Source organism: Colius striatus, chromosome 17 (assembly GCF_028858725.1).
Source record: "Colius striatus isolate bColStr4 chromosome 17, bColStr4.1.hap1, whole genome shotgun sequence".
Lineage (NCBI taxonomy): Eukaryota > Metazoa > Chordata > Aves > Coliiformes > Coliidae > Colius > Colius striatus.
Window position 1 is genome coordinate 9,873,081 of NC_084775.1, and position 21,148 is coordinate 9,894,228.

The following is a 21,148-nucleotide window of genomic DNA, read 5'->3' on the forward strand; positions in this document are numbered from 1 at the left end:
CAGGATTTTGCCTTTCTCCATAGTAGGATGCAGTTAACTTCCCTGAGCACCTTCAGTAGAAGCACATGCTACGGTCCTCTGTAAGGAAACACCTGATATAGCAGGCAACGATTCATTCATTAAAAGCCCATAAAAATAATAGCAGGTGGCAGTCATGAGTACCACTGTGATGTGATGTGCTGTGTGAAACCAAAGCTGCCCTGTGCTCCACCCCATCAAAAGGAAGCACCAGATTCCCAGTTGCTGAGGACTGGTCTGCACTGGAGCCTATTGTGTGTTTCAGCATAAATGTCATTGCTGTTTGGGTACTTCCAGATTGATCTGGAATAAAACAACTTCGTTTTGGGGTTCCCTGTGAAATACAGTTTTGAAAAATAAAAGAAGTGTGGGAATAGCTTTGCCTCCATATGTTTGCTTGTCCCTAGGAGTGCAGGAGGGAAGTGGATGGCAAACGTGTCCTCAGCTCTGCCATGGCAAGAGGAAAAAGGCACAGAGTCCTCCTGGTATGGCAAAATGTCTTGTCTAGAAAGGCTTCATTACCTGACCTGTGCCTGACTGTTGTAAAGCCATGTACATTGAATTTTCTCAGTGTAATTGGCCTTTGTGGTCCAGACTTGCTGCAGCTGGCAGCTGTTTTGCCTGCCCTCTGCAGAGCAGCCAGGCTGGCCGAGCAGCATGCAGTATGCCAGGGAAGGGAAAGTGCATTTCTGTATGTTTTGCTGTGCTCAATGAAAGCCCTGATCTTGTTTCTTTTGAAAATGATCACAATAGTCCCATTGATTTCCTCAGAAGAAAGGAGTGGGAACATATCTAAAGTTCTTCTTCTTTCAACAAAATGGAATAAAAGTGTGCTTTCAACACACCTTTATTCCATTTCTTTCTGCTTTTTGTATAGGCGTTATCTGCTGGAAGTCTGTGTCGCCCCATGCACAGAGATCCAGATTTTGACATGAGCACCTGAATGCCATCATATTTTAAGTGAGAATGTAGTGATTTACTTCCATCAGGTACAGGGTTTAGGTCATGTGGTATCTACTTTCCTATGACCGTCTCTACAGGTAGGAATAATAAGGATGCTCTTCTGGTGTGTGTGTTCCTTACAGCAGCAGCAGATCTAGGACACTGACAGAAAAACCTGAGGAGTGTCTGAAAGCTAGAAGGATATTTATGGGTGGAAAGGGTTATTTGTATTAACAGAAATGTGCACTACCACTGCATCTCTGAGGAATAATAACAGGCAGAACTTTACAGTTTTGGAGATTGTGATGCAAATAGCAATCTTTTTTTCAGCAGTAAATTGTCTTGAAATCTGATTTCCAAAGGTAGCAGCCTTAATTTGGTTTGTTCTTTGCTGGGGATCCCCTGGGAGCATGACCTTCAGTCTCCAATAAATCAGGAGAACAACATGCACTGTGGGCTGAATCTCGGGCATGCTGGGAATATCTCTCTCCTCCTCCAGTGGGCTTTGGGTGGAGCCATTGGCTCTAAAACAGATATTATTAGAATAGCCTTAATTCTTGTTTCTAAGGGAAAACTGCATTTATGTCAGTATTGCTGCCAAAACCAGGAATGAATGCCTGCTCTGCAGTTGGCTTGCTCCTGCTCCCAGACCACCTCCCTCCTCTGCACAACTGCAGCCCTACAGGAATATGGCAACTTTGATCTGCCCGAAGCAGCATTCACGGTTCAGGGTATCGTAGTCCCGTCTATCCCTAAACACAGGCAGCTGCATGAGCACTGCCGCTGAGAACAAATCAGCATCCTTCCTGGAACAACTCCAACCAAATCTGTACAAGCGTGTCTCTGACCCAGGGACTCCTGGGGTCAACGAGCTCTTTTGGCTGAGAAATCTCACACTGAGCACATAACCTTTACTTCTGTGGCTTTCTGCTAGATTTAAACACTTCACTGTGGTGCAAAATGGAGCTCTGATTGTGGCTGAGGAGCAGGCAATGGGTGAGTGTGGAAACATTTGTAGAAAAATTGCCTGTTCCAGATAGTTTTACTTTGGTTCTGCATTTCCCTGTGTTACTTTCTGAAGATGGTTTAATTTCTTATGTGCTGCTTGTATTTTGCTTATATTTCTTCGCTTCAGCCTCCCTCAATGATATCCTAGTGCCTGCCTTCTCAACAGTAATAATAATAATAGCTGCAATATATTTAATAGCTACCCACTGCCAGTCTCTCAGCCTTCTCCACAGATTCCCCAAGGTACCAGATGCATAATGCATTTCCCAGCTAGAAATCAGACCTTGCTAGAATCTACTCTCTTGAAAAAACTTCTTCCTGGCAGGCTCCCTAGCTTGTTGGGAATCAGTGGTGTGTGCAGAGGTACTTGGAGAGTTGCTTTACTTTCTCTTTGTGGGTGTGAAGCACAAGGGTGTAAGCTACTACATCAGCCACTGCATGTGAACGAGGTTGCCCTCGCCACCCAAAGCAATGTCAAAATTACTTATCCTTTCTGCAGAGGCACTGATGGGACATTTCATCCTGTCCCCAGCCATCCAAGCCAGTGAGGAGTGGAGGTGCAGGGATAGATCTGAGTGATAAGAGTTTGGTATGAGAAAATGTAGAAACCGGCAAAGCAAGAGCCTGAATGAAGAAATCTTCTGATGATGAACTCAACCCAACTAACTCAGGCTGACTAGAGGCACCTTGGCATGGCCAGCCTAACCTTTCAAAGGCCTCACCTCAGTGAGGCACACCTGGCAGTGTGCCCAGGTGGCCAAAAAGGCCAAGGGCATCCTGGCTTGCATTAGAAATAGTGTGACCAACAGGACCAGGGAAGGGATTACACCTCTGTGCTCAACACTGTTGAGGCCACACTTAGAATACTGTGTTTAGTTTTATTTGTACAAGGAAAGAATGGTTTAAAGCAATTTGTTCATATGAATTTCTGTACCTTCTGGTGTCTTTTAGGACAGGCTTGTTTTACAGAAGAGAAACTCATCAGATGACTAGCAAAAGGTTTAATTAAAAAAAAAAAAGAATTAAATGTCATGGTAAAGCTGGGAAATGAACCCAGGAATGTTGACTTTGAACTACACAAAACCAGTTGCACTACAGTAGCATGCTCAGTATTTTGCTTGGTTTTCAGCCACAGCTTAAAACTTTGGCCAACAAAGTTAAGAAGTCAGGAGGGGGGTAATTTTTATTCTTTAGATGAGAAGACTGAGAAATCTAAAAGCCTGGTGCTCACAATAACTTATTATTTCTCTTTATTTGATGGAGTGACTCATATAGCACATAGCTTCAGGAGCAGGTTTGGTGGAAGCTATAGCTGAAAACACAGCCAGCTGTAAAAAGCTAGCCATTTCCTACACAGTATCTACTTCAAAGGAATAAAATAGATATCTCCTTTCTTCTATCCAAAAAGTCACTGCAGAAGCAGCTTTCTTTTGTTATCTCCCAATAAATGTGTCTCTGTAATACTGGAATTTACTGCTGGGGGTGTGTGTTTCTCACCACTGCTTCCCCTTACAAAGGACCTAATCTATCTTGTGCTGGGAGAAGGCAAATGATGTCATGTTTCCTGTACTTCAGCCCACTTTCCAGCTGCTGCAGAAAGACAGGGCTATAGGTAAACATTTCACTCTGCAAGAGCAGAGCAGGCATTGCCTGCCTCTGGCCGGGGTTGTGCTGGGTGAGCACACCGGGAGCAGATCCACACTCACGGCATCTCTACGTGATGCCTCTGTGCAAGCTGGGCTTGGCTGGCTGTTGGGCTGCTCGACTTCACCCTTGTGGCAAGCAGCCTGAGGACATGGGGATGGGATGCAGAAGCACCGAGAAGCCAGCACCCTGCTTGCCTGTGGCCTGCCCTGCCTGGCCACACTGGTTGGGGCAGGGAGCTCAGCGAGTCGGGACACTGCTTGGCACGGCCCAGTGCGGAGAGTTTGCCAAGCACCGTCACAACTAGTTCTAGTTCCAGCAAGAGTCCTTGACATTCACTGAGACTAAATTCACTCTCACATTTTAATCAATGAAATGGAAAACTAACAAAACAGGAATGCATAAGCATTTTTCTATCAGCAGCCTAACAAGCCCAGGATAACACCTGCCTGCATGCCAGATTCACCCAGGCAATTATCACCAATGCAGACTGAATAATTATGCATGCGAAGGCCCGTCTGGTACCTGCCACATGCAATGACTCAATCTGTGTGCAGGTGCATGTACCTGCCTTCTGCTGCTCTCACACAGCGGGGCCAAGGTGCTTCTGACCACCTGCTGGGAAATTCAGCTCTTTCCACCCTTATCACTGTCTTCTCTCCCCAAAAGAGATGGCTGAGCGCCCAGGGTTTGCAGAGGGGAGGCACCATGTCCTTAACCTTTGAGCCGTGTGCTGGGTGCAAGGAGGCTCTGTGGAGAGCTGGCACCCTCTGTGCTGGTGTGGAGTGCTGGAGGACTGTGGGCCATGGTAGGATTCTGCTGCACCTTGCATTCCACTGACCACATTTCAGAAGTCACAGCATTTGAAGGTGCTCTGTGTGTGTGTGTGTGTGTGTGTGTGTGTAATCTGAAGCCTCACTTTTCCCCATTGCATTGCCAACAGCCCTTACTTGGAGAATTTTCCCCTACCACTATTGTCTCTGTCCTCGGGAGAGCTGCTTGCACCATGGCTCTGCTGCCTGCAGCTTGGCTTCTCTGTAATTCTGTCTCTTGCCTATGTACCAGCAGAATATGACTTTCTTTATATATTACATCTTGAGTGCAATACAAGAAAATAAAAATGAGTAACAGCTTGTTTCCCAGCCCTGGATGGAGCAAAAATTTTGATGAATGGACAGACTACTTGCATGAAAAAGAGTATGAATAATTTGCAATGAATAATATTGAAGTGTTACCTTTTTTTTCCACCCATAAATTGCTTGCAATTTTTTTTCCCCCCCGAGCTGTTAGTCACCAGAGCAAATACAGAGCAGCTTGTTGGAAGCATTTGTTTTCTGCTACTCTGAGCTGTGATTAGATGCACTGGTCACTCTGATGGGGAAACTCCTACTAGCAAGTTTCTTTGGTTGACACCTCGAGGTTCCATGGGCTTTGCATATATTTCTTTCACTATCAAGGGTAGATGCTGAAAAAGCTTGTTGTTTGCTACTGTGCATACTTTATAAATTATTACTTTTACAAGTCTGAACCAACATTGGAGATTGACAGAGATCTTGGTTAAGAATGAATTATTTTATGAAAAGAACATGTAGGGCTTTGTGCTGCTGGAGAGTCACAGTTCGCCATTTCTCCCCCTTTCTCTGGAGTTTTGTTGTTTTTATTGTGCCTGTCTTTGTAGAAAAATTTTGTGGAGGATGAGGAAGGAAGTGATGGGCCAGTGGTGAGGTTATCCCCCACTTCTGTCACTGTTTGCTCTGTTTGTATTAACATAGCAGGTTGCCTCTGCTGACCTGCTCTGTATGAGCTGCACACATAGAATGGTTGGGAGTCTGATTTCATCCTTTCACTCTCACTTTTTAGCCTTTCCTTTCACTGGGCCATGTGTGGGACAAATATCTCAGGGTGAGTGTGCAGTGGGGAAGGGCTGTAGGAAGGTTGGGAGGTGGGAGAGGCATTTCCCACTATCCCCTGTCTCTATGCATCCATCCCCAGGGTCAGCACAGGACAGGGATGGAGGTTGGTCCCATCCTACCATGGTTATTTGTGCTTGAGCTGTTTCTCATCTTGCCTTTTTCACCTAACAGTCATGAAGAAAACCATACCCCTGTGCAAAGCTGACGTGTCACTCTGCCCTGCCTTCACCTAGATTCTGAGGTCAAGCCTCCAAGCTGAGGCCAGGAGAGGGTAAGTGATGTGACACTGGTCACTGTGTCATGAGTGAGTTGCCCGGCTCTTTGTGCTGGGCATTGTGTGGCCACTGAGTGACATTCACTGTAGCCTAAGTTATTTTGGGATCTCTCTCCCACCTTTCCAGTTTTCTACTCCTTTTCCAACGACCTATTCTAATCAGCTGAGCTGCTTTCCTCTCTTCTTCTGCTTGAACTCGAAGTGATGTGAAGGAGTGACCTCTCTTTCAATGCACATGATTGCATTTTAAACTTTAATAGCTTCCATACCCTTTCCTAGGAGAAGCTCTGCTCAGCTGAAGGTCTGTACATTGCTCACACATTAAGGGAGCAGCCAGACATGATGGAAAAGTACAGTCTCTGTATCAAGTCTCCTTCTGCATGATGGACACTTCAAATTTAAGCTATGCTGCTTTCTAAGCTGAACATACATGAGGTTGAGGTCCATCTCACAGAGCACTTGTTGACATAATGCAGCTGTAAAGAAATCTGCTTTGCCTATGAAAAAAATGGAGTGTAATATAGCTAATGCTAATTAAGAGATATCTTAATAATGTACAGTGATTTCTTAATAGACGCCAACAGAATAGGCTTAAGGGGAGATAGGGGAACACACCCACAAAACCCTCTTTTGTTCTGTCCCAATCTCTCCTCTGAAGTGCAGAGGAATGTTTGATTTCTGGGCGTGTGTGTCTGCAGGATTGGCAATGGAAATCAAAGCAATCAAGATTACAACAGTTCTGCTTATCCTAAACTGAACATGGGGTTCTTTGGAATGTTTGGACTTCTTTCCTCTTAGTGCCTCTTGGATTAACCGTGGTCTTTCTCACAGTAAAGGCAGATGGCTTGGATTCACAATGAATGGTCTGGGAAGGGTGGTTTGTTAACATGGATCCCAGAATAGAGAGGTTAAATCCCAAATTACTTCCTGGTTATGTGAATTATTAGCTCCTATTATGAACTTTGATGTTATGAACTTTGATGTGACAGTAGCTGTTCAAAGGAGTGGAAAAGGGATGTGTGAGAAGTTTGCAAAAACCAGAATAAGGGCTTCTAGCTTATAGACTCTCGTGTTTTTCTCTCTTGGTGGAGTTGTCTCTTCCTAGAAGTAACTAACTACATCTAGAATAGGGATGAGCTGAGGTTTCCTCTTTACTTCTTCCTGGAATAGCTTAAATTGCTAGAAAGAGAATTGAAGTGAAAAGTGAGAGGGAGAACATAGGCCAGAGGTTTAGACCTTTCCTAACATCATGGGGAAAGCAAGAGAACATTCCACTGAAAAATAACCGCTTTTTGCCTGAAGTGGTTGCCTTGTTCTTAAGTGGCCTCTGTTCACACCAATAATGCTATGATGGAACCTCATGCATCATTGAGAAACTGCTTGCTGGGCAGTCCTGCTGGTGCTGAACCTGTGTGTTCTAGACCCTGGTGTTTTCCACTGCCCTGGGGTGGGTCAGTGTGAGGTCAGGAGGATCTGCTGCAGCAAGTTGTCACTGGTGCCCTGTGGAGGTAGGCTGTAGGAGGAGTGGGCACAGCTGCACTGCTGAGCTCCTCACTACCTCTCAACAGCTCCCCATGTTTTCTGACCATCCTAGGAGAAGTATGAAGGACTTCACACTTGACTGTGGAGCAGAAGACAAGAGCTGAGGATGAAATCCAACTTGGGATGGATAAAATGCTGGAGAGGAGAGCTGGTCCTTCACAAGACCCTCCAGACCACCTCCAGGCAGCAGCTGACATTGCTTATAGCCCTAGCTGAGATAAATGGCATTCCAGCACTTGCCAGCAGCCCACTGCTGCTTCTCCTTTTACAACTGTTGCCTCATCACTTGAAGCAGTTTAGCCTCTTGCATTGGCTTTTTGATGTAAGTCCATCCAGAGGGTGCATTGGGGTTGGAATGAGGATATTTGCCCAAACCCCACCTTCCAGTCTGAGAGTGTAGTCAAGGGTTAGCAGCAGCAACAAGCAATGTCTCTGTGACTTCTACTTCCTCTGCTGGGAGAGTCTGCATTGTGGAGCAATGAATACATAACTCACTCCCACTCACCAGGGAAAAAGCCCTGGTAGCACGGCACAGACATCCGCAGCACAGTATTGCAGGAAGAGAGGAGGTGCTTATGCAAGATTTAAAGATACGATGCTCAGGTCTATAGCAGGGCTGTGTGAGCTGGATCTGGAGTGGGAACTGAGCAATATGACTGTCTGGATGGGTTCTTTACAGCTTTTTCTTAAAATTATTTTTACCATGAGCATTCGACTCTATTGAGAGTTTTCCATAATTTCAAGGCACCTGTACTCTGGCTGCCAAAAATCCAGTGGGGCTGCAGGGCACAGCAGCTCTCCTCAGGATTTGTTCCCTTGGTGGTTCCCACATTGTCAGCTCTGTAGATGGGATAAGACAGAGATTGGAGGAGCGCTTTGCAAATCTTGACCTTTGGGATGCTCATGTTTAGCTTGACTATGACTTTTTTCTTCTATTTTTGAATAAGAACAGACTTCAAGAAGAAAACCTCCATCCTAGATGAACCATCACTGAGGCTTGTACCCAGGTCCCCAGGGTAGTCTCTTGCCAGTTGCTGCCTTTTTTGGCATGGTCTTTTGTAATGGTTGTGCTGGACATGTTCCCTCATCTTTGTATTAAGATCTCTTTGCTGGTCAGTGAGGTTGGAAGAAGCCTGGAGAGGTCCTTTAGCCTGTACCCCACTTCTGAGACAGGAGTAATTTTATACCCAAACCTTTCCTGGTGGGCATTTGTCCAATTGACACTAAAGGGCATCCAGAGAGGAGTGTTCCCCTTCACCTGCCTGGGACAAGTACATCATAGGGAGCAATCTGTTGGTGGTTTCTTCACATACTAACCTTTAAAGGTCTAATCTGAAATTTCTTCCTCTTTCCTCTGCAGACTGGAAAGCAGAAGAGCTGAGTCATCCCCTGAGGAGACATTTCCCACAGCAGATGTTATGCCATGCGATCCTGCTATCTCTTGCAGTCGTTGCTGGAGGAGCTACCGTGTCACTCCAAGGCCTGAGTGAAGATAATACCCTCCCATTCCTCCAGTCACCTCACTACAGCACAGATAAACTCCCCACTCAGCCTTTGCTGCAGCACAAGCCACAATAAATCCTCTCTCTTTGGAAGCATCCCTGCCTGTACTGAGACCTTGCCTTTGAAAGGTGATAATGTGAAAAACATCCTGTTACATTTTGCAGTGAGGCTCTATTTACATGTTATCTGGGAGCCGTGCTGTCCATTCTAACACAATGACTTCTGGGTGACTTTTCTGTGCTTTTCCCTGGCCCTGAATGCCCAGCTTTATGCCAACAATCTTGGATGATGATTTCTGAGGTTTAAATTCAGCCCCCATTTCTGTTATATATTGCCTGTGATTTAAAGCTAGTCATTAATTGTCTCGTTCTTCATGTGTAATATAACACTGCATTTTTCCTCTCTGATGTCTGCTTGCTTTCTGTGGATCAGATGGTGGTCCAGGCAGGGCTGTCTTGGGTGCAGGAGTCTGTTTTAAACCAATAGAGTACTCTGAGTCATTAATTTTTTGGATTTGCAGCTAAATATGTTTCTGTTCCCTGCTGACCAGACTGCAGACTTTGTGAGATTTGCTGAAATATTTAAATCCCAACTCTTGATTTATCTGATTAAGAGAGAACCTTGGCTCCTGTTTTTGTTTGTGTCTTGTCTTTTAAAGATCCATCACTAGCACTAATGCAAAAAAAGAAACAGAAGTTGATGTCCCCAGATGGCTGGAGTCTGTTATTTCTTCAAATATAAAGAAGTCTGGGGCTAATCTGACATCCTCCCAGCTCAACTCATCAGTGTAATGCATGTGGATGGACCCATGCAGAACCAGTGCTAGAACCAGCAGAGAAGCTACTTTTCCTGTCTACAGACCAGCTGAAATTTATGTGTACCAGCTCAACACACAGCAGAGGCAAAAAAGTCATCAATGAACCAACCAACCAAAGCAAAGTCCTGCCAAAAGCATCAAAGGCTGAAGCCTGGGAGGCAGCGGTGGGGGATGCTCTCGGCGCAGATGTGCAGCACTCACAGCTCAGAGCTCCTCAGAGCTGACACTATCGCTATAAAGGCTGAGTCCCAGCAGTTTCCTTTGGACAGCCTGCTGCTGGGGAGTATGTATCTTAATAAATGTTTCTCTGTTGTTACCTAATCTGTTTACTTACTGGCATGATGTGTATATTGGGTATTACGAAATGGTATCTGGGAAAAGTAGTACACATATATTTAACAGAAGCCTTTTTGAGCCCAGAAAAGTTAAACCTCTCTGTTCAGGTTTCCCTCTGGGTGCTCCAAAACAGCAGCCAGAGTTACAGCAAGTTATGTATATGTGCTGTCCTATATGAAAGGAGCTACATTCATATCCTTCATTCTCAGCCTCCACCTCCTCCTATTCAATTTACAGTCTAGACTGTTTAAAAATACCTTTTTACTGCTTTCTTTTTTCTATGGGGAAAAGGCACTTGTGAGACAATGCACTTAACTGGAGATTACAAAGGTTTGTTGCATGTTGGTGCATGATAATAGGAGAGGTTCCAATATATAATAAACTGTGAGGGCATAAATTGCATATTATTAAACCTTTGATGGTGGGCTGTTAGGAATTCCCAGTGCAATGTGCCATGCCGCCTTTTACATCAGCCCTAACAATGACACTGCCAGACTCGTTGGCTCCAAGGGGTTAATTATACATTATGGATGAAAACAATGCAAGGATGCTTGTTAATACTCAAATCATTGCATGGTAACCCTGGGTGACTCCCTTACTGCTCTGCCAATTTGCAACAGTCACCTGGGGCAAGATAGGAAAAGACTTGTCATTCCTCACCCCTTCCACTCTCTTCCCCTCCTCTTTACTGGTTTTCCTTCCTATTTTCAACATCAATTTGCTTGTCAAGGTAGCTGACAGGTGAAATGCCTACCTGGTTATTGAAATTGTAAGGTCAAAAGAAATGGAATCCATCTGTTAGGGATGATAATTTACAGCTGATGCTCATCCAGAGCAAACAGAAATGAGGGTCAGGTGAGGTAGGCAGGGGACTACTTATGGGACTGATAAAGCAGGACGTGAAAAAGAAGGTCAGGGAGAGTGTTTTGGTCCTTTTTCTAGCTAGTGGTGATGATCATGAAACCTTGGCTCTTAGCCACAGAACTGTGTGAGAAAGCTAGATGATGTCCTCTGAGGCACTGAGAAGGGGTAGGCTGCTGTCCTTCTACTGCTATCCTGACTCCAGGACCTTGAGTGCCTTTTAGCTGCCAGAAACCAGTGCTGCTATCAGAATGATGAGCTGAGGTAAAGTGTCTCTCTAAATGTTGGAAACCAAGTGGAGGTGTCATGCCATGAAGGGTTTTTGTTGAACTTTTGAGTTCTCTGTATGTTTCAAAAGACTGTAATGAACCACATTAACTCTCCTGAACCTGGGCTGAAGCAATCCTTTCAGCAGTTGCAGCCTGTGTGTCTTTGTTCTTCCAAAAACAGCTGCAGTGAAATGGAACTCTAGAAACTCTACTCCCAGCTTCCTTTCCTGCTTTGGGTGAAACCTGTCCCCCTGTGTAGTTATAAAGCTGTACTGATTCTCTCTGTTTCTGCTGATAAGTTTTGTTCCAAGGACACAGCCTGAATGTAACTAAACTATCTGAATTAGCAAAGATCTCTAAGCACTGTCTCCAAAAGTCTTATTGCTGTGTAGGTCTGGGATACTTTCAAGATGAAACTGGAGTTGAGTAGTTGAGCTAGGACACAAGTAGAAAATCTTGGTAACAAACTTCATAGCCAAAGGTTTAATTCTTCTGTCCCTTTTAATGATGTGAGAGTTGTCTGGGAATATCCTGTCCTGGGAAGCCCCTTGGCTGTTGGTGTGGGGGAAAGCACTTGCTTGGGCTGATCTGAGCAGTCTCTCAACATGAGTGATTTTTTTTTTGGCTTGTGTAGTTTACAGAATTGGTGTTACTGGTGTCTGTGTTGCTCAAGCAAGAGTGAATTGAGCACCAGTGTGTGCAGATCCCAATGACTAGTTATGGAGTAATTATTCTTCTTCTAGAAGTCAAGGAGCATTGTTGGTATGTCTGTGTCCCTCTTCCCAAGCAGCAACTAACCCCTGCCAAAATCCTGACAAGGCATGTCTTACAGTCCCTTCCCAGGCTAGAATGAATTCTTAATGGCTTAAAGAGGGGAAAAACAGCTTGGGGGTAGGGGGAGAAGCCTATAGTAAATAAGACTTTGACCTTATCTGAAGTATTCCTGTGCACTGAATCTAACCAAGGACTCTTGAATAAAACAAACTTGAAGTTTCTAGGCCAAGTAGGTTTTGAGATATGACTCTACAATAAATTCTTTGAGGAATATTTCTAAGGCTGAATTGCCCCTCATTTTTCAAAGTCCCATATCTCACAAACACCTTGTCTGATCTGCCACAAATTTTGTCAATAAATTATCCCATACTACTGATAGTGTATGCAAAGTTTTGTGCAAGAAAAAAAAAGCTGCAAGAATCTTAGGTTTTATCTTAAACATTTCCCTGTCCAGGAGACACCCTTTCCTCCCCTCATGACTGGCTGAGCTTTTAGAGGGGCTACTATAGGGAGAAAATACCATTTGTAAACTCCAAACTGGTTAATGCTGGAAAGTCGTGGAGCTTCTGGTCTTGGTCATCTTCCCAAAACCTGGGGCTTGCAGGAATGGAATGGTGGAAAGCTGTGGCCAGTTCTGAATGAGGCTATGTGGTTGCTCTGAAAGGCTTCATCCAGCAGCTGAAGAGGTGATTTGAGGCTATGATGCCTCCTGCCTAATAGCTGCCTGTTCCACCTCTGTGGGATGAGATGCTCTCTCTGAGCCAGGAGGTGAGGAAGGGGCTGCCCTGGCAGTGTGGCACAGCCCCTGTCCTGTGGGAAGCAGGGCTGAGACAGACCTTGCACCCCTGCTCCATGCCAGGGAGCTGAGCATGGCCTTCCCTTGCAGGCAGTGAGACTGTCTGTGACCACTGTTGTAGCTCCCATCACTCCCAGTTCTGCTTTCCCAAGCATTAAAGTTTGAAAGGTTTGTACCACCCATGTCAGAGCAGTAAAGGGAGAGAAGGAAGTGATCTCAGCTTTTGGAGCATGCTATTTTCAGGTTCTTTATTAGTGGGAACTTGGATAAAGCAGGAAGTTAGAAGCTAAGTGTTTATAAACTTCTCTAGTTCATGGATGAACTCCAGGTAAAAGCAGAGCAAAGGAAAAGGCAAGAGGATCTGAGGCAGGAGTGACAAATAAGGCTAGGACAGTGCCTTAGCAGGGGATCGCTACTGCTTAGTGTCATACTCCATAGTTTTTATTCAGAATAATTAATCTCAAGGCATTATGTCTCTCTAGCAAATGCAGTCTTGGAGGATGGGCTTGATAAATCTGTGCTTCTGTTTCAGAGATGTGGATAAGCACTTTTTTTTTCTTTTCCCACATTTGTACACTTGCAAAGATAAGTCTCTTCTTTTCTACTATCTGTGTTTGGATCCACGAGGGAGTTATTAACTGCACTGGCAGCACTCTCCTGCAACAATGGGACAATGACCCTGTCCTCCTAGTAATTTGTTCTGTGACATTGTAAGGATTCCATTGAAATAACAATTTAATAAAAGACTAAAGAAATTGTGCATGTCTATGCTTATGATGATTATTTCTTTTCACACTGATCTCTTCTAGTCTCCTTTTGTCTCCTAAGGAAATACAGTAATTGTAGATTATTTTTTCCCCACCAATAAGATCCTGTCTAAAGTCCCTCACATTTTCCATGGTAAAAATTTCAATTAAGGCTCACAACATTAACAACTTCTCAGATTTAGATACTGGATACATGCTCTCATGAGTTAGATACTTTGAATAAAATTACAAAGTCGTCATTGAGGAAACAGCCACTGCACTGAGACAGGAGGGAGGAGTTCGGGACGTTCACACTCAAGGTCTCAGTAACATGCTGAAGTGTTACAAAGTTGACATTTCTGAAGAACCAAAAGGTAACTTACTTCAGGAAGTGTTTTCATCTCCACTCAATTACTTCAGCAACTGGGTTAACTCTCAGATTGAAATCCTATCCATCCTTCTCACACAGTTATAATCAATATCACTAATTTAGAAGCTGGGAAGTATCTTCATTAATATCCCCTATTAAGCATGGTTTAAAAGTCATTGTGTTATTACCTAGCCATTATTTTGTCACAGGATGAGACTTAAAAGTCATTTTTTTTTTCAGAGCTCTGATACACCTTGCAAACACCTTGCAAACTCATGCCAAGCTGATAATCACCTAAGAAATCAGTGAATAAACAAGCACCACTGAAAATGCTCTTTTTACCAGACATGTTTTTTCTTCAAGCTGCTGCCTAATAGCAGCACTTCTGAGTGGAGCCATCACTCTGCAATTATTTAAAATACTGCTGGTTTAAAGTGCATTGCCTCAGCTACCAACTGGAGCTGCTGGGCTACTTCTATTGCTGCTGACCCCATGATGCTGGTGTGGTGCTCCAGCTCTGGAGTTGGGATGTGGACGCCAATTGCTGGAGAGCAGATCCAGGATATGACACTATGTTGGTGAGCAATGGTCTGAACAAGCAGACTGGACTGAAACAAATGTGTGTGGGCTCAGATAATGTGTCTGTCTTCTGTGCTGTTGAGGTACAACTGTTCTGGGACTAGAAGTGAGAACTGCAGGATGAGGAGGAGTGAGTAGAGAGGGCTGATTACCCAGGAGGACTTTGACCAGCATACTGGGGTATGTTTGTACCATCTGGAGAGTCCCTTCTGATTTTCCTTTGGCTACAATAGTCACAGAATGACTGTAGGTGGGAGCTATGGGGTAGCAGAGGGGACCATGTTGTTGGCAGAGTGTATCTGGAAACTCCTGTGGGAAACTGTCCTACACTGTGAGATCCAAGAAAGCCCCCTGACAGAGTGTGTGGCTTTCTGGGAGAGTTCTGCATGAGTGGGACTCCAGCAATGACCCCATCCATTATCTCTGCAATGCATAGAAGATATGATTCTGGAAAGGGCTCTAGGTGACTTTTGTTTCCCCCCCCCTTCTCTGCATATGTGTCAGGAGGCACTTGGAGCAAGCTTTGGGATTGTTGGTGGCATGTGAAACAGTATCTTCCAGGAAATGTCAGAATTATTTTATGAAGTGTGGTAATAAAAATATCCATGTGGTGCAGCCCATGCAAAAATAACACTTTTGGCTAGGAGCAGTGTGTACAGTTTCTATAGCACACAATTCTTCCCCAATAAACTCTTCCAGATGGATTTCATCTCCCTGGTATTTGGGTATCCATTACACAACCCCAAAAAGGCATTTGGAGGGCATTTGTAGTAGTTATCTGTGACACTTCCAGCTCAGATCAGGGTTTGGTCTGTGCTCAGGTTGGATCCAGCCCAGAGCTGCTGGCTTCGCTCCCAGAGAGACCCCAGTATTCATGCTGAAGCAGTTAACTGGGGGCTGTGGGCCTCACATGCAGGGCTGGAGCTCCAAGGGTGGTGATGTTCCTGATGGGGTGGGTAGGGCTGGAGGCTGTGGGAAACTGCTTGAGGGACAGTGGGGAAATCCTGCAAGAAAGGCTTTGCTTCCTGGGAGGACTCCACCAGAGGGATGATCTGGACCACCTTTGAAGAGAAAAGAAAGATTAGAATACACTGATGATACATCAGCTAATTAATAGAGCTCAGATATGGGTTTTGCTTTGTAGCTTCTGTTGCTGTGCTCTGTAAGGAGTTTTCTACATACTTGATAAGAATCCTCCTGTGGCAGCAAGTACTTTGCCTTTCTGCTGGTGTTTTGTGGTCTTTGGATATAAGGTTTGACAGGATATGAGCAAGGCTAGTATGCCCAAAGGACAAACTGGGCAGTTCTTCAGGGTTGGCATTTCTAGATCTGATGAGTGATCACATGCAAATTACTCCTAATGAATGTTAATTACTGGGAGAGTTACATATTTTGCTTGATTTCTTTTTGGCATCTTGTGCAACTGTGTTTTTATATACCTGGTACTTGAAACATTTGATTTAAAAAATAATAATCCTCTGTAATTACAATTGCTTTATTAAAGCCTTCAGGGCTTGCATGATCTCTGTAGTAAAACTTCATGAATTCTTTTATCTAGACAATGATCTCCTGGCTCTTTCTCCAAAAGAGTAGTGCAAGGTTTACTAACCACTCATAAGTTGACTTGCCAATCTTTCACAGTTCAGATCCTATGATTTATAATAAATAGTGACTATCAGGATCAAATATTTTACCCAAACTGTCTGAGTGGAAGCCTAGCTGCCAGCTTGACTTAGTCCTGATGACTGACATTGAAGGTAGCTTGCTCCTGTACAGCTCAGCTTTGCATGATCTAATGAGCAGCTTGGACATCAGCTGAAGTTTGCAGAGCAAAACTCCAGTGGGACTTTCCCCTGATCCCAGGCATGGAGGGCTCCAGAGAAGCAGGGGCAAGAACCTTCTGGTTTTGGTGCTGTGAGGAGCAGGAGCAGACACTGGAGCAGGGTCTGGGTCTGAGGTGCACTGTGGTACCCCAGGCTCCAGTGGATACCAGGATGCTGCTCCCAGCCCTGGTTTCATGAGTTTTGTGGCAGTCCCAAGCCTTGGCTCTGCTGAGATGACTCAGCTGTCAGTAGATCAGACAAGATGTCCTGCAGTTCAAGTCATTTTTTGTCCAGACTCAAAAGGATTAGAAGGCTCAGGGTAGCCTTTGCCTACCATTTGGAAAGAGCTGGTTTATATCATTGCTTTAGTCTTTTGGATGGACAGGGGAAAGCACTGCTCTGAGATCAGCATCTGAGACAGGAACAGGTCATTGCCCAGCCTTTCAGTGCAACCTCTTCTGAGAAAGCTCTGCCCCCAAATTCTGTCTGTTTTTCTGTTTAACTGTGTGACCTGCAAGAGCCCCAGCTGTGCTGGCTTAACCTGGCTTATTTTTGTGGTCTGTTAGAGCAGTTATGTTTCCTTTGCACAACTCATCTGGAGAAACATCTGAATTTCTCAAGCTCTTCATGGTGAGTTTGTCCTATGTGGCTTTGCAGACATGTTTGGCAGCTTTGGAGACAGTGTGAACACACCAGTGACAGCAATTTGGAGCCCTTGTGCCCATTTCCACTGGAGCTACATTCTCTGGCTCCATGACAAGTTTCCTATCCTGACTCATAGTTGCTGAGTCACTTTTGTATCTCCCTTTTAAAGGGAAATGGCATTTGGTCTCAGATTTCTTTTGTTATTTTTTTTAACGTATCACAGGGTTTAATAAGTTTTGATTCACACTTTATTTTTGCTATTAACACTCTTCCAGTTTCAGGCTGGCTGCTGCAACAACATAATTATGTGTTAGGTTCTGAGCTGAGTAACTGTTGTTGAAATGGTTGGAATAACTACTAGAGTGTTTTGATACAACAATTCCTCTCTGTCTTTCCTCACCTCTGGCCAGCGATAGATGCTTTGGGGAGAGGTATAAAACCCACACAATGGATCTATCCAAAATGTGCACTTGAAGGAAGTTTTGTCACCAAATTAGGAAGTTATGTTTCCTTTATGTGCTTTTGTACTTATTAATCACACTGCTGATTTTTGCATTTTAGCAACCTTCAAAACTTGTACAGACTTGGCCTTAAATGAATTATCTGGCTCACACTTGGGTTCTTCTATGTGCTTTGATTTAGAACAGTACTGACGGTGAATGGACTTCTCTATTATCAATTGGGTGTGAGAAGACAGTAAAAGCCTGTTCAGATGAGTCTTGCTTGGTGATTTGGGGCACTAAATTTCCATGATGCTATGTTACTGCCAAAGGATACAGTGCTGGAGCTCAGTGGGTGAGGAGAAAGACTTTCTCGGTTCAACGAACCCTGCATCAGGCACATAAAGCTTAGTCAGTTCAGGAAGCCACTGTGGAATGTACCTCTGCAGTTCAACATGGTATATTTTTCAAACAGCAGAGTTTTTGTTTTTGTGAGGCACAAGGCACTGAATTCTAACCCCCTGTGGGCTTGTAGTTGAGATAAGGTGGGTAGGTTTTACAGTTGCTCTGAGATAGTAGGTAAACTGCTTGAGATGCTTAAATTGGAAATATGCGAAGCATTTGGGAGTGAAGAGCTCTGAGCTCAAGGGAAGGTGATTGGAAAGTGGAGTAAACTCAGTGAGCAACAAAGCCAGAGCCTGAGCCCAAGGTTTAATGAGAACTTGTCTGCAGGGAGGAGGAGGCAGAATGGTACAAACAGCAGATGGAAAGAAAGAGAAATGGCAACAGCCAAGGTGAGGGCATTTAGGGGGCGAGGAGAGCAGTCTGGCTCAAGCCCAAGGGACTTAGGTGCCATCCCAAGCTGCTAAAAGCCTGGCAGGGATGAAGGTTTCCACTATCTTAACTGTGGTGAGGCATATGGTGGCACATGCCAGAGCACAAGTATTGCAGGTGGAAGCAGGATCCAGACCCTCTCTTGGAGGGGGCCATCTCCCGCTGCTGCTGGCTGATGAAAGCTCAGTGCCGTCCCTAGCAGTTGGGATTTTAATGGGTTTGAAAGAGCCGTTTCTGTGTGGTTCTGAAGCCCAGCACAGTTGCTGTGTGAGTGATGCCGGCTGCACTGCTATGGTAATGCTCATACAGCGCCTGGCTACCTGCCAAGAGCAGCAGCAGCAGCTTTTCTTTCCTGGCTAATCGCTGATAAAACAGGAAGACCTTGATCATCCCTTTTGACATGAATAACGATGTTATCTCCTGTGATGTATGACCCAGAGCCAGATAACGTCCTCTGGCAGGCCTTTTTTTCTCATGAGATGTAAAATACAATGATTATGTTACAAGGGGGAGATAAAGTGGCACAATCTTCACTAGTTCAAATAACTAATTGAAGCAGGAACTAGTGGAAATGGCTTCCTTTGTTCCCCAGCCATTGTTGATATAACAGTGCTTATAATGAAAGCTAAAACTGTTGCCCTCTTTCTTTTTTTTCCCCCCTCTTCTCTATTTTTTTCCCTTTTAAACTAGAGTGCCTTCACTTCTGCTTCCCCCTCCTGTTTCCCTAGGGGAGCTGAGGACAGTGGTGATTTCTAGCAAGGGGTCCTGTTTTCCAGCAAGTCCTGTGTGAGCTTCAGGAGAACGAAATCAATAAGTAACTCTCATTCTTTGTTTCCCTAAAGGACTTTTGAGAGCAGAAAAATGGAGACCAGTGCTCTCCAAACCACAATTACACTTTTTTATTTTATTTGCTTTAATTTTTGTGAAAGCAACAAACCTAATTACGATGGTCACTGGGGTATACTGACATTTCACTGAGTGTACAGTACTTATCACAATTGAGTTCAAGTATTAAAAAAGCACCCCATCCCCCCAGCCCTCAGGTAGGTTGATGTAAAAAGCAGGAGGGGTAACAGCACACACAGTTTTACACAGGACTGATACTGCATGGTTGTGGTACATTGTGATTAAAGGTGTGGGGAGGCTTGATGCTTCACAGCCTGATCTGATCACTAGAGAAGGTGTGATGACACAATGCCTTTCCTCCCAGGAGGGGTTAATGAGCTCCTCAGGGATCAGAACTGGCTTCAAATATGAAATGAGGATTCCTCGCTTTAAAAACCCAAACATATTTCTTAAGATTTGGTAATGTCTACACTACATAAAGACCAGAATTAAACATGGGATTCAGAGTCAGAGGTTATCTGCTGCAGGCTTTACAGCTGTGGCAGGGGTTGCACTGCTGAGGAATAGGCTGTGCTCTGATGACTCGATAATCTGGACAGATGAAGTCGATAGAGACATATCCTACTGTGTGTCAGGCAGAGAGAATACAAGATTGCTCATATTCCTGCATGACTATAGCAGTATCATAACGAGACTAGGCTGCAGCTCTCATGATCCCAGACCACTGATGCTGTACTATCTGATATCTCTCACTAAATTGCTAAACTTTCATCTTACCAAGATTTATTTTACTCACTTCTAGACAAACACCTGTGTGATGCAGACTTGTTCCAGCTCTGCCCTTGGATTGTAGCCTTTGCAAAGCCAAAGGATTTGCAGTTGGTGCATCCTCCTTCCTTGGGGTTCAGTCCTGTAAAGCTCAATTCACACAAACTGCCACAGCTGTAAAGCCTAGAAATCTTGCCTTGAACCCAAATGGGTGAGGAAAAGATGACCTTCAGCTAGCTGAAAATATTTAACTTGATGTCTGGGTTTTGCAAGGCATTTGAATGACCAACTTTGTATTTTATGGGTCATAGCAAGGGTTTGGGTTGGAAGGGACCTTAAAGATGATGTAGTTCCAACCCCCCTGCCAAGAGCAGTGTCACCTTCCACTAGACCAGGTTGCTCAAAGCCCTGCCCAACTTAGCCTTGGCTGATGGATGATATAGATGTAAAGGCTTGTAGCTTATCAGAGTGCTACAAAGCTTTGGTACATGTGGTGGTGGAGTTTTTTTGTCTGACAACTGGATTTGTGGTTTCCTTAGTAGGAGTTTTTTGTTTAGAGCTGTAGCAGAATGTTTTGGCTTGCAATTATCCTCTCAGTTTATTTGCTTTCAGATGTCCCTTTTTTTTGCACCCATATGGGGCAACCCTGACAGCCACTTTCCAGCAAGCATTAGCCACCCATGACCATGGGCTGCTTTGGTGTCAGCCAGCCCACCTGCTGCAGTGTTTATGTGATTTGCTATGCATTCCTATATTTGTGTTCCTATGCTGCTTACTGCATCTCACCCAGTGCCATTACAACCTGTTTCCTCAACACAGTGCTGGTAAAGAAATGCCTATGCCTGGCTCAACTAGCTGAAGACCAAGAGATGGCAGAGGAGTTATGAACCACAGGGCGCCATGGTTCAGAGCAGGCTGGGTGAAGGGATGAGTGATGCAGATATAGGACAGACCAGACACTGAGCAGCTTCAAAACCTCTTTGAAGCTGAAGTCAAACTTCCAGAACACTGTTGGAGCAGTGTGAGAAAGCACAGAGTTGGGCAAGAGCAGGGGCACTTGGGTGCTATTTATGACTGAGCTACTGTGTGACCCTGAGCAGCTCACTGCACCTCTGAGTCATAGCCTTGCTTTCCTAACTGTAAAATGAGTGCCACAGTAACACCTTCTTCATTCACAAGGGTATCATGTGGTGCGATTTTGTAATTAATTGAATGTAGGAAAGCTTTTTTTTTTTTGAGTGCTGTAAAGGCTGTAGTGCAATAGTCTGATCCTCCTAATACTTGTCTGCAGCTGGAAGTGTGGCTGAGCTCCTTGACTTCCAGAGGTTGCTTTGTTCCCTGTAAGTGCAGGAGGAAATATTTGCAGAATTGGGACCCCTGTGCAAAGTTTTATGAGTTAC

General features: G+C 44.5%; 1 long non-coding RNA gene across 2 annotated transcripts in view; it reads left to right on the forward strand.

Annotated features, from left to right (window-relative positions):
- Nucleotides 1-13,407, forward strand: part of LOC133627102 (uncharacterized) — a 49,176-nt gene extending 35,769 nt beyond the window's left edge. The window contains exons 2-5 of one of the 2 annotated variants that reach the window (XR_009819948.1): nt 5,697-5,796; nt 7,394-7,663; nt 8,702-8,972; nt 9,503-13,407. This is a non-coding gene — a long non-coding RNA (uncharacterized LOC133627102). The remainder of the gene's footprint in view (nt 1-5,696; nt 5,797-7,393; nt 7,664-8,701; nt 8,973-9,502) is intronic. The other variant, XR_009819947.1, reaches the window with a different exon arrangement.
- The last annotated feature ends 7,741 nt before the right edge of the window (nt 13,408-21,148 follow it).